Source organism: Heterocephalus glaber, unplaced genomic scaffold (assembly GCF_053883595.1).
Source record: "Heterocephalus glaber isolate CG9 unplaced genomic scaffold, H.glaber_assembly_v1.0 deba00001429, whole genome shotgun sequence".
NCBI lineage: Eukaryota > Metazoa > Chordata > Mammalia > Rodentia > Bathyergidae > Heterocephalus > Heterocephalus glaber.
In genome coordinates this window covers 30,515,988-30,530,247 of record NW_028258294.1, presented here as the reverse complement: position 1 = coordinate 30,530,247, position 14,260 = coordinate 30,515,988, and the positions used below count along the sequence as shown (strand labels likewise).

The window sequence follows — 14,260 nt, the reverse complement described above, 5'->3', positions numbered from 1 at the left end:
ATTTACACTTTCAGTTTCTCACACCAGAGAAACTATTCAGTATTTACACATGTGTGTCCTATTTATTTCACTTAAGAGTATCACCTCAATGTGCATCCACTTAGCTATAAATGTCTCTAATTTCTCTTTTTTTTATGGCTGAGTAGTACTCCATTTTTAAGAAAACCACATTTTCTTTATCCAGTCTCTAGTTGATGGGCCTTTGGGCTGTTTCCAAGTTTTAGCTATCACAAACTGTGCTGCTATGAACATGGGCACACATATATCACTGTGGTATGATTCTTTTAATTCTTTGGGGAAGATCCCCAGCAGTGGAATAGTGGGGTCAAATGGGACTTCCAGTCCTAGTTCTTTGAGGTATCTCCATACTGATTTCCACAGTGGTTGCACCAGTCTACACTCCCACCAGCAGTGGAGCACCCCCCTGTTTCTTTATTGACTCTGATCAGTCTTATGTTATTCTTTGAATTGTGTAGCAGCTGCTGGATTGATTTCTTGTGGTGCCTTACTGTTTTAAAGAAATTTTTTTTCCTAGTCACTAATTGCAATCTTATCTTGTATATCTCAAATTCTGTCCTCGCATTGGCTTATTCTGCTGCATAAACTTTCAATGGAGTTTTTAATCTCCTGGAAATCTGTTTGCATCTGTTTTACGGATTCCATTTGTTTTCTATGTTGGGATTCCATCATGTTCCTTAGCTCCTCTATTTTTTTTTATCTGTGTCCTCTCTAGATTTATTCATCATTTCTTGCACTGTGGACACAATCTCTGCTGTTATCCGAGAAATTATTTCTGATTTCATTTTTTCCAGATCCTCTTTTGTTGTCAGTTCAGGGAGTCCAGGTGGTTGAGTATCAGATTGTTCCATCTCTTTTCCCTTTGGGGTTACTTTAAGTGATCTGGGAGTCTGGTTTTGAGACTTGTTTAAGTGCCTTCTCATTTCACCAAGGGGGGATGTGTGTTGCTGGCACCCTAGCAGTTCACCTCCTCAGTGCTGGGGGCAGTGGTAAAGCAGCCCAGAAGGTTCACCTCCTTTGCGCTGGAGGTGGCTCTGCCCCTCGACACTGGGGGTGGTGGTATGGCAGCCTGGAAGGTTCACTTCCTCTGCGCTGAGGACGGTTCTGCTCCTTGACGCTTGGGCAATACTACATCTCACAAACCATTCTGCTGTAGGATCTCTGACCATGACATGCTCACACCTCTCTCCTTTGCCTCAAGGTGGCCCACAAGGCTGGAGGAAGAGGCTTTTCATGGTTAGGTTCTAGATGTATTTATAGATTATTAATGGCTAACCTTTAATTTCTAGAGTGACATTGCCTAGACTGTATAGTGTTTAGTTACCTCCGTTATAACACAATTATTTAACAATCATATAAACATAAATCTGAAAACATATCGGCATCATCTGGCTGGCTCATACTGGATTGGCATGCACATTTCAGCACAAATAGCAAGAATACAAGGGAAATCCAGATGCTTAATCTTTAAAGCTTATCATCTCAAATAACTTTAGTTGGAAGTCATCAGTGTGATAAGATTTTTTTTCAGGTTTGTTTATTTGAAGGCTTGTACACTTGGGAAACACAAATATACCATGAGGTTAGCAATAATTGGTATCACAGCTACATAGAAATCTTTATATATTTAGTTTCTACTCTTAGGACAAATTTTAAATTCCCTTAACAGATTTTATAAGGTGTAACCATACTGAAAAAAATTAAGGACATCTCTACAGCTTTGATAAGTTTAGGAAACAGTGTTAATGACTGCAAATACACTTATTACTCAACATACAAGTGTATCTCATTTATACAATAACAAAATGTTTAATCAAAACCAATAGATTTAAATTTGCAGATCAAGTTTAAATGTCAGGAGCAGATTTAATGAGATGTCAAGTTTTGATCATTTTATATGTTTAAGGTCTAAACATATTGTACAAAAGAGCATCTATTAGTTACTTTTGTATACATCAAGCTTACATAGTCTTAACTCTATAAGTTTAACTTTAAAGTTTAGACTCACAGAATAGCTTGGTTTTGGATGTATACATACATATGTGTCCAAAAATATGGTATATAATAAACTAAGATAATAGTTGTTTATTAAATCAATCATGAACTGATCATAGAAAATATTTTACACATTAATATTCAAATCCTTTTTAACTCTAAAAGCTCATGTTTTAGTAACCAAAAGACTAATGAGAAGAAAAGAAACTTTAGTAAAATACAGAATCTTTTGCTTTTAAATGTAGTTTTATCAAAAACATTTCCATATTCTAAGAAAACCTTATTGCTTTAGACATAGAAAGCTTTGCCTTTTAATTATAACAAATTTAAATATACCTTAACAATTGCTTTAGATGACTCATGAGAACCAAATCACAACATTAAAACATTTTAAGCTATATATGTTAACTTTAAGGAAAAAAACCTCTTCTTATTGTAGACAAACAACAATAGACATTGCATTTGTAAAGCCAATTTTTTATATCATCTTAATTAACTAACAAGCTGGATGAAAGTATTTACCAATTTTAAAAATCTTTATTTTTATCTTCTTAACTCATTGTTAACTTTGTGAACAAAGGTATTTGGGCTATATCATGTCTATTTATCTATATACCAACTAAAATAGAACATACAACTGAAAATTTAACACACAGAAACATATATGGCAACCCAATCATATATAACTTTTATACTGTCAAATTTTAAGGCTTTTATTTGTAAGTCCTATGTAAGCCTTGAGACTATAAGTCCTCATCTGTTAGTGTTTTAAATAAGTCTGGCTACCCTCAAAACCTATACAAATGGTTTTCCATGGAAGTCTCAAAAAGACCCCAAAAAAGAACAAGAAATGGTTGAGGTAAAAAATATATATAATTTTTTTTTCCTTTTAAATGAAGAAGCTGCACATCCTTTAATCAGTTATTAACTCACATTAAACAGAAAGATGGACAACATACACAAGATGATTACATTTAAATCAGAGTGCATTCTGAGATGTATCCAGCCAAGTTGAACTATAATAACCCTTTTACAATTTTTAGGCTTCTAACTACAAATAGACTAGTCAAAACTTTTCTTATAGGTCATCAGTTAACAGAGATCTCCTATAGCAAGAATCAGAAGAGGAAAGAAAATCCTTTTATACTTGTGAAAGCAAAAGACAGTTTTTTAAATGGGCTCTAGGCTGGTTTATCTGGAATAGCCAGCTATACAGACTTCTCGTTGTTTTGTTAGCCACAGTGTCTAAGAATACACTCCAAAAGAATAAGGAAATTGACATTGAGTTTCCCATCTGCAAAGCAATAAAAGGACAAGAAAGCATCCCTTTTAATGCCTCTTGGTTTTTATATACCCTCAAGGCATCCCCTGAGCTTACCCTGCTCCAGAGCAGGTGGCTGCTGTCTGGAGAGTGACCAGAAGATATGTTGGGTTGGACTAGCCACCCTTACTGAGGTGCGCATCTACTTCCTCTGAAAACTCACATTTCCAACTCCAGAGTGTATTTACAAAAGCACAAGCAAATACCACATTTTCTTTATTCAATCATTTTTTGATGAACATATAAGCTACTTCCAATATTTAGCTATTATGAATAGCACTGCTATAAACATGGGTATGCGTGTATCACTATAATATGATGTCTTTTAACACTTTCAAGAAGATTCCTAGATGGGGAATATTGGGTCTAATGGAATTTCTAGTATTAGCTTTTTGAGGAATCTCTATACTGATTTCCAAAGTGGTTGTACTAGTTTACGTTTCCACAAATACTACAGAAGGAAGTGGTAGGAGAAGGATTGATCATCCCTCCGATATTTCTTGATGATAGCCATTCTTTCTGGAGAGGGAATCTCACTGTTGTTTTAATTTGCATTACTCTAATGACCAGAGATGTTGAACATTTTTTCATATATTTATTGTCCATTTGTACTTCTGCTGAGAAGTTTCTATTCAGTTCAGCTGCACATTTTTTATTGGGTCTTTTATTTTATGGGTCTAATATTTTTTTAGTTCTTTATATATTCTAGATATTATTCCTCTGGCCAAGGAGTACCTGGCAAAAAATTTTTCCCATTCTATAGGTTGTCTCTTCACTCTGTTGTCTCCTTTGTTACATAGAAGCTTTTCAAATTGATATGATCCCATTTGTTGATTCTTGATGTTATTTCTGGTGCAATTGGGGCTCTGGCTCTGTTCAAAACAGTTCTTGCCTATGCCTATGTTGTCAAGAGTTTTACCTATTTTATCTTCCAGTATATAGCTTGTTTTAATACTTAGATCTTTGATGCATTTATTTTAGTAGATGGTGAGAGATACAGGTTTAGACTCAATCTTATGCATATATCTGGCCAGTTTTCCCTGTACTACTTGTTAAAGAGTCTACCCTTCCTTCAAGGCATTTTTGGCCCCTTTGTCAAAGATCAGATGGCTGAATTCCCTGGGGCTGTTTCTGCTCCATTGATCCACATGTTCCATTAATCCACATGTCTTTGTCCCCCTACCATAATGTTTTCATCACTGCAGCTTTGTAACATAACTTAAAATATGCCTAAAGTGGGCAGTCATATGTGTCATAAGGTAGAAAACCAGGAAAATACTTATTTGTGGGTCTAAATATGTGTATATCTTTATACTATATTTTATATTTTTTTAATTTATAGAATATTGTGATAAAGATTAATCATTACTTTCTTCACTTAGCACTTTTTAAAGAACATTTGACATTGTATGTGACCCTTAAGTTGCTTCCAGTTTGGGGGAGTATCTCTCAGTACACATCCACTACATTTTTCAACCATTTTATAGAATTGTGATGCCTCCTGCTGTGTTCCTGCTGTCCAGGTTTGCTTCTGCTATTCTGGGTCTTTTTTGGTTCCATATGAATTTTAGGATTTTTTTCTAGACTTGTGAGTATTACTATTGGTACTTTGATTGGAATTACATTAAATGTATCAGTTTTGGAAGTATAGCTATTTTGACTATATTGGTTCTGCCTATCCAAGAACAGGGGATATCTTTCCATTTTCTGATGCCCTCTTTGATCTCCTTTTTCAGAGTAGAATAATTTTCATTATACAGGTTTTTCACTGCCTTTGTTACACTAATTACTAAATATTGAATTTTCTTGAAGCTATTATGAATCATATTGTTTTCCTAATTTCTTTCTTGGAGGATTTCATTATTGGAAAACACCAGATCTTCTCCCTCCTACCCAACTATCCAACTGAAACTTTCCTCTCACAACTGTGAAACTTTTATTACTTCCATGCCCCAAGATAATAAACCAACTGACTAATACAGACTGAAGAATATAAAAGTGTCCAGAAAAAGGAAATAGTAATTTTTACAAGAGCCAGTTAAGAATCACAAGTACTTTTCCTACTACCCAGGAGTGGAGGTCATTATAAACAGGTACGAAAAACTATGGAGAATCTGCCATTCTCTTTCACTAATTGTGCCTGTGGTCAGTGAGAGAGGGAGGAAATCAAAAGAAACTAGAAAGACCATGTCTCTGCCAAGGTTTTCCCTCAAGTAGGAGAAAGAACAAGGGGGGGAAAGATCAAAAGAACAGTATGGAAGTTAAAAGCAATGACAGTGACAGCCTCCCTTCCTAACATAAACAGGCTTGTTCTGAGTATGACATGGTATGAAGATAAAACATTTTCCTGAGAACCAACTAGCAAAACTGGCCAGTGTTCCACAGGAAGCAAGCATGGAGACAGTCAATCGGTTAACATGTACCATGCTTGGAGAGAGGTTGAATGATATGAAAAATATCTCTTTAGAAAAAAAGAATATATATATATATATATCCCTTTGGAGCTAATGAGATTTCCTTGTCTCGTTTCATATGTGTCATTGTCTGATGGGAAAGTGTATAAATATAGCAGGAATTCAAAATATGGAAAACATCAATGTGGTCTGGAATTATACTGGAAAGCTTCCTAGAGAGATGGGTCCTGACTTGGGGACTAATGAGTGTGGAATGGCACAGAGGCAAGCTGCCTAAGGTGGGCAGCCAGATGTATATGAAGTCAGAAAACCAAGAAGATCTTTTTTATCTGTGGCTTTAAATATGTGTATATCTTTATACTATGTTTTATATTTTTAATTTATAGTAAGAATATGATGAAGATTAATCATTACTTTCTTAGCACTTTTTAAAGAACACTTAACATTCTATGTGAACCTTAAGTTGCTTTCAACTCTTGCAGAGTGTCTCCTAGTATGCATCCATTATGTTTTTTAACCATTTCATAATACATATTAAAATCTAATTCCCTAAAACTATACACACAGATAAACAATCAACTGAAATAAAATTTTGTATGTGAGTCTTTATGGATCTGACTGATAAATCCTCTTTGATGTCCTAAAGTTGGATTGCTTGGAATTAGAGCCTATGTGGGCGTAATTTAAAGCAAAACAAACAATAAAACATTGCAATACTGCTTTCAAACCAACAATGCAATAGAGTTAGTTAAAACTGCTTGTAGGACGGGGGATTTAGCTCAGTGGTTCCAGCGCCTGCCTCACAACCGCAAGGTCCCAAGTTCGATCCCCAGTACCAAAAACAAAGAAACAACTGCTCGTGGGATGGTTTGGCTTTAGAAAACATATTAAGTAAAAGATATATTAAAGATGTAAGTTTTTAAAAATCATTTGACTATCTGAATGAACCAGGAAAAGCTTTTGACAGTAATTTAATTTCTATTAATGAGAAAAGCACTGATTTTTAGAATCTAAACAGAAGGCATTATATCAAGCAAATATATTCAAATTTTAAAAGCAAATATCATATATTCACGTAAATATATAATTAGATACCATATATTCAATCAAACATGGTAAAATGTTGAAACTAACATTGGGAACCAGACAAGCCCCAAAAGGCCACTTCTCATCATCTTTGTTCTAGGTGCGCATTGATTTAAAACCATTACTAAAATACAGCACTTGTATTTCTATATCAGCCACAATAATTTGGATAATTCAATTAAAATACTATCTATAACAAATATACTACACACACACAGATACACAGATAACTATCTCAATGAATCATAAAAAGACTTGGACAATTTTTCAACTTTCTTTGATGAGAAAAACACTTAGCAAATTGTTTGCTGAAAACTTCCTCGATCTAATAGAAGGCACAATATGTATAATATATACACACTGTGTGTAGCATATATTTGTAAGTATATATAATTTATGCTGGCAAAAATAGCAGATTAATTTGTAACTTCCTTTTAGGAACACTAGAAAAGCTGAATAATTTTATTTTATTTATTTTATTTTTTTTGGTACTGGGGATCGAACTCCGGTCCTTCCACTTACGAGGCAGGCGCCAGAACCACTGAGCTAAATCCCCGGCCCTGGATAATTTTATTTTTAATCTGTTTGAAACCTCAAAGAGCTAACAGGACCACTGAGCTTGAGACACACCCCAGAGAAAAAGAAAGGAGCAAAGAGTAATTAGGGAAATGAAGATAAAGAACAGGTACAATGTACTGGTGCACTCCCCTACCAAACAAACAAACAAACAAGAAACATCTGAGCTGTGTTCAGCAAAATTGAGTTGTACTTAGCAATCTTTCAGAAATTAAAGTAAAACCAGAGGAAAATATGTGATTTTTGGACTTTAACTAGCAGATCTATAATTACAGTATATATTTTTTTAGAATAACAAAAAATATTTTACTAAAACATAAGATTTACAGATGTTTCCAGACAAGCCATACAAAATGGTCACAAGCTTTTTTTGAAAGGGGGAATCTACACTTGACAGCAAAGTCACAATGTTATTAGTGAGGGCTGTGATGTTTGTTAATATTCCCATTTTGGTTCAAACAATCAGCTTGTCCATCTATATCGTCTAAATAAAGTTAAACTTGGCTAGAGAGCATATTCCAGAGAATTGGTTAGCTGCTTTTTAACCAATGCAATTAGATCACCATATAAGGAGGGAAAAGGAGTCCATAAAATTTTGAAACTGCTTTTCCCCTCAAAAAATAAAATAAAGAATACCCATACCCCTGCAGCTAACCCTGACAACTACCTTCATTCCCAGTGCTTTATACTTAAACCATGAGGGGGGAAATGAATAAAAGCAGAGGGCCACTGCTTTTAAATGTTTCACGACAATCGCAATGATACTTTTAGCCTCTGCTCATGCTTTACAACAGTGAATCAGGACAAGACATAGATTTTCTGATGTGCATTTAATCACCAAAGGACTGAAAATGTCTGGGCTTTTATTCTGTAATGTTTCTTAAGACCGTGGCCATTAAATGCAAACAAAAAAGGAAGAAGTCTTGGCAGAACAGGAGAAGTGACACAAACTTGATGACTGGATTGACTTGAGTATTATTCATGGCACATAGCCTAGTCCATGCTCTAGCTGTTTCTATGGCTTGGGCTTCATTGATCTTCCACTGCTCCGCTACATCGTTTGCTAATGGGTCGTCTGGATTAGGAGCACTTAACAAAGCCTGGATCGAGAGCAGAATTGTGCGGATCTGCAGTGCTGGGGACCATTTATCTTTCAAAATATCTAAACATATTCTTCCCAACTTGTCTACATTAGGATGATAAATTTTGGTCATGCAACGTTTTTTAGGTGCTTCCATTGGGTATTCTTCTAGAAGAAACAGTTCAAGTTTAAAAGTCCCTCCCTCAAAGGGGGAATCCTGGGGGCCAGCAATGACCACATGAAAATAACGGACGTTGCTCTCATCTGGTTCCGCTTTAATGCCAGGAACTGGTTCTGCCAGCAAACGCTGAGTTTCCTTGATGATCCTGTGGGGCAGCCCGGCCATCTTGTCAGATCCCGTCTTCGGCCTCTGGTCGAGTCCTATAATTACAGTATATTGAAGATAATTTATCAAGCAGAATAAAAATGCTCCAAATGACAGTACAGAAATGGAAGTAAGAATGAAAAAAGGGGAAAGTGTACCATTTAAATGAATAATGATTATATAAATAGAGTAATTATGTTAATACTACTACTAACATTGTTCCAGAATTAAAATATCTGACAATACTAACAACAACAGAAAACATGAGGAACTTAAAAATAGTTGGAGTAGTTTTGTAGTCTTTTATTTTCCATAAATTCAAAGTATAAATTTGTATTAGACAAATATTAGGTCAAAGATGCATATTTAAGTTTGTAAAACACAGTAGAAATTACTAAGCAAGACTGTATGACTTACAAGCTAAGTGATGGGATAGAATAATTTAAAATTGTTTGATTAATACAAAAGAACAAAAAGGGAGAAAATGTAACAGACAACAGGTAGGACAAAACCAAATAAATTACATAGACATATGAATGATAAGTGATAAAATTGCAAAAAATTTCACAATTGTTTATATGAGACTAACATTTTCCAGATAACAGTATTAAATATATATGTATATTTATTAAATATATATATTTATTATATTTTTTTCAAAGAGAAAGGTCAAACTCTGGCAGACATTGGAAGGTGCTGGAGCCTCAAAAGAAGAGGATCACAGTGGTCAGAGCTACACTTTCAGAGCTTTTCCTGGACAACTAGCCTCATTGTCCACTGTGCAGGGCAACTGAAATTCAAGCACAAAACTGCAGACTTGTGAACTGGAGGTTTCATATGATAGAGTTCAAAGAAGTCAGAGTGGCTGATAAAAGAGCAAGGAAATCCCAGAAAAAAGAAAACCTCAGGAAAAAAAAAAAAGCCCCAGAATCTGGTTGAATTCTTATTGACCCCTGAGCTACATGTGCACAAGAACACTTTACAGAACCTCACAAAAAATGAGGAAGCCTGACATAACTGAGTAGGTAAGCTCATGAGTTACCCACTGTACAGAGAGAGTTTCTAGTTAAAGTGTCAATAAAGTAGAGAGTGTGGGTACAAAGCCTGCACTTCTCAAGACCCACCCATTAAATAAAGCCAAGTCTTTACAAGTTCAAACAGATTTAAACTATATACATGAATTGGAAGGCCAATGTTGTTACCAGAACAATTCTCTCCAAATGCATCTGGAGACTAAGAGTAATAAAGTCCAAAAGGATTTTGTGTATCAAAAGTTAAACATCTACTGACCAGTCATTCCACTCTTGAGTATTTACCCAAATGAAATGAAAATCTTTTTCTATGTAGAGAACTATAATATGTATAGGTACTTACTAACAACTCTATTCACAATAGCTCCAAACTTGAAGCACTAAAATGTTAATAAAATTATAAATAGAAAAAATATTTGGTACATCTACAAAATGTAATTGTATTCAATAATGAAAAGAAACAGAACACTGATAAAGGCAATGACACAGATGAATCCTCAAAACCATCACAATGAATCAAAGAAGCCAGAAACAAAGAATGCATTCCATATAATTCCATTTATATGAATCCCTTAGAAAACCAAATTAATCTACAGTGTCCTGAAACAGACCTGTGATTATCTGGGACCAGAAGCACAAGAGGCATAATATTTTAGGTTGACTGTTGTGCCTACACAGGTGTATGCATTTATCAACACTCGTAAAACTATAATTAAAATCCATACATTTTTATTGCATGTAAATTATGCCATAATAAAGCATTTCTAAACTAAAGAAATTTGTAAGCAATACATTGGAAATACATGTACCAGGCAGCAATAGTGATGACAGAAAAAGGTCCACAAATTAAAGAGATACTTACTATGTGGTTATAAACAGGAAAAATGACTGTGAGAGGGAGAAATACTCCAAGTGTGATGATTCAAACAAAGAACAAGATCGGTGTGCATTTCTCTTACACATAAGTCCAGTTAGTTTTGGCCTCTTGAGATCATCTAGGAAGCCAGGAATCTTGGAAGCTCTACCATCCTCTGCCTCTAGCCATGACTTTGGACTGATGTACCCCAAATAAGCCTACGGACAGAATGAGGACATCTCTGAATATGAATGGGGAAAAATACATTTTTATTTTCACTAGCCTTTAAGAGCAGTTTAGCAATCTCATCAACCATGAATAGTAACAATAAATCATAATAGTTCTACCGATACCTGTGTCTGAGTCAACAATTTGAAATCACAGATATTTTTACATCACAACACAGTTATTAAAGATTCTCAAAATACCATTCATATCTATCAATGCTCTAGAATTATTGTAAATATTGCTAAATTTTGTTATTTCATTTGGTAATAAAGAATTGCTATATAACTACATGACAAACTGGGTTATTTGAAATGTTGATTACTATGCCTCAGCAAGACTGATTTTTGTTATCATCTGTATATGTTGTTTTATACATTTGAAAACATTATTTGGAGAAGAGGTTCAAAGGTTTCATCAGATGAAACCTGTAATAAAGGTAATAAAGGGCCTATTTAATGAAGAAGTTTTAAAAATCTCCTGTTCTAGGATTTGGTCATCATGTCTGTGGTCAACATGAGGTTGCTCCCATATTTAGTTTGCAGCAGCTAGGAAGAAGAAAGCAAGTCTGGAGGAAATGCAGCACATGTTGCATCTGTTTATACTCCATTTCAAATAATGAAGTACTGTGGCCAAGGCCAACCACCATGGAGTCCAGGAAAAGTAGTATAACTGGACACCCCCACCTGCTACTTATTTCTAGTGGAGGAAGGGACAACAGTAGCAATCTCTGCACTTCACCAATCATGTCTGAAGGTAACAGGATATGATCATGGCAGACAAACATGTCAGAGACAGTGACCAGGATTCTGACTGGTGATACCTGGTTGAAAAGAAAAAAGTAGAGAACTCTGAAGAAAAAAATATTCTAATTGAATAGGTTGACTTTAAGAACCTATTAGCAGGAGTGTATTGATAAATCTGCTCTTCAAGAAAATGACCTGTTTGCATCCTTTGCTGATTTCCACGATGCACATATGTCCATGATGCCCTATTTCCACTAAGAAGAGATGTGCATAATAGGCTCTCATTAGCCAATATAAGCCAGGTCAAGCACATCTCTGCCTATGAAGATTTCCAAGTAGAGACACCCTGCAGACATTTGGATAGGCAGAGTTCAAGCTCAATAGCAGAATCTGGGTCAGACACTGATTTAGGAAAAAAGGTATTATCTGCCATAAGGCTCCAAGAAAAATTATGAACTGCAGTTATATTTTGTTTAGACAAAGGTGATCTTGATTAAATTTTCCAAGTAGAAAACAGATTCAAAATTATTATACTACTGAGAGTTAATAAATTTTCAAGACCCTGCCAATAATAAAATTCCTTCTTACAAAGAAATACTTTGGCCACTCTCAAAGGAGCCAACTCTCACTAGTTTATAATATATCAGTCCAAATGTTAGATCAGGGATATAATAAGAGAATTAGTTAATTGTCAGGACCCAGATCTTGTGGAACACATATCAGTATATAAAGTAAGTGGTTCCAGCCTGAAATTATTGTCCTCTTGGATGATGGTATCTTCTCTAGAAGTTCACCTATCTAATGAAGAAGCAGAAACCTAAGGCAATATAACAAACTGTAGCATCTGTTATAACAAAAGTATTATGCATTAGACTACAGGAACACAGAGGAATACATTAATTAAAATGATTGAGGAAAGAACAGGTAGATCTCAAGCGCAGACTCAAACCATGAATAAGAACTTTAGGATTTACCAGTGAGCTTGGTGGGGATCAGAGGATGTCATGGTAGTAAGGAAAGGAATGATGAGAATTTCAGGCTGAAGGGTGCAGCTGATGATTCAGAGAAACACCAAGAAAATGGTGTTTCTACTACCATATTCTAATCCTCATAAATGTCTATTTCATTCATTTTGATTTTCTTTATCTCCAGAATATTATATGAAACCAGACATATTTTGGGTGAGTATTCATTTTTTACAAAATAAGTGAATAAGCAGATAAGCTTAAAAATTTATTATAAGGAAGTTGAGAATCTAAGATTCATAAAGGCACAATGGTAATCACGCTTGGTTTGTGTGTGTGTGTGTGTGGTTACTGAAACATCTATATATGATGTTTTCCAGAGAAGGAAAAATGAATCAGATCAGACATTATACTTACACATTATAAAATTAATTCAAAAATCAGAACACCTGGGTTAGTTTTGCCTCTGATATTTTGTCCTTTTGAATATACTAGTATTTGTACATTCTGAAATAATACAAAATTTCAGTGATAGAATTTGACATTGATCTGAAAAGCAGCATTCTGTTTTTTAAAATACTGTTTGTCAGTCACTGCACTAGGCATCAAGAAAACAATCCTCAGATATTATTCTAATTCTTTTATTTTTTCTGTTACTGTTGTGGTACCTGGCACCATTTCTTTTATTAGCTTCTTAATCATCATCTAGAAAGAAAACATTTACAGTAACATCATTAAAAACAGCTCTGATAAAGCATAGTCACTACTACGTATCATAGAACAGGTACAAGATATTTTATATTCACAGAGGTATGATACAGTACTGTCCTACATCTGTAATACTAGAGGATACAATTAAAAAGGCATTATTTCAGACTTGATTCTACTTTTCCAGCAGAGGGCCCAAAGTATATGATACAGCTCTGCAAAGAAATGTTCTTTGTTAGATAGGATTTCCTTTCATTAACGGCACAGTTTAATTACTCACTCTTTTCATGAACACCAGCTAAAAACCATTTATTCTAATTCTTTAGTGATCAAATTTTTATTGATCAGAAAGTAAGTAAACAATGGCAATTTACTGAGTGACAGATTGGAGTTGCTCCCTTGTTCTTTTGCCTGAATCCATGGATTTCATCCAATACCAATGTGGACCCAAAACGCAATACCTCTCCTACACCATGCTTTAGTAATTGGAAATCATGGTTTGACAAGGGTAATTTAGTATGAATTGCAATTATATACTGCATATTGGTGAAAACAATATCATCTGGGACTTTCCAAAAGTTAACCAGCTTTAAACTGCCCCTCCATTTTAAATTTCCACACAATCTAGACTTCACTGAGGATTTGACAAGGAACAGAGGAGTAAAGTAAGCTTTTTAAAACACAGGATCAATCTTACCTTTCTTCAGGACTCTGCTTCTCCCAGTCTCTCTCTCTCTCTCACCATCTTTTCCTCTCTTTCCCCTTTCTCGTGCAGTAACACTGCTGAATCCCTTCTTTCCTTTTGTGTAGAGTAATTCAGGAGGAAAAAAGTCTCAGAGACATATTACAGGTTCAGAATGAAACAATGAGTACAGAGGGACTCACTTCTCACATTATTTCTTTGCTTGTTTTC

The 14,260-nt window shown here is 34.9% G+C and overlaps 1 protein-coding gene and 1 pseudogene across 2 annotated transcripts in view; one reads left to right on the top strand and one right to left on the bottom strand.

Moving 5' to 3' along the window:
* The window catches only part of Nxpe1 (neurexophilin and PC-esterase domain family member 1), a 50,050-nt gene that overhangs the window by 16,352 nt on the left and 19,438 nt on the right, over positions 1–14,260 (top strand). The gene's annotated exons all lie outside the window — the stretch shown is intronic.
* Positions 2,868–14,233, bottom strand: LOC101718380 (ubiquitin-conjugating enzyme E2 N pseudogene; annotated as a pseudogene). Its single transcript, XR_002386756.2, has 3 exons — positions 14,045–14,233; positions 10,710–10,921; positions 2,868–8,872 (listed from the first exon to the last, which is right to left on the bottom strand). The product of XR_002386756.2 is annotated as a ubiquitin-conjugating enzyme E2 N pseudogene (transcript).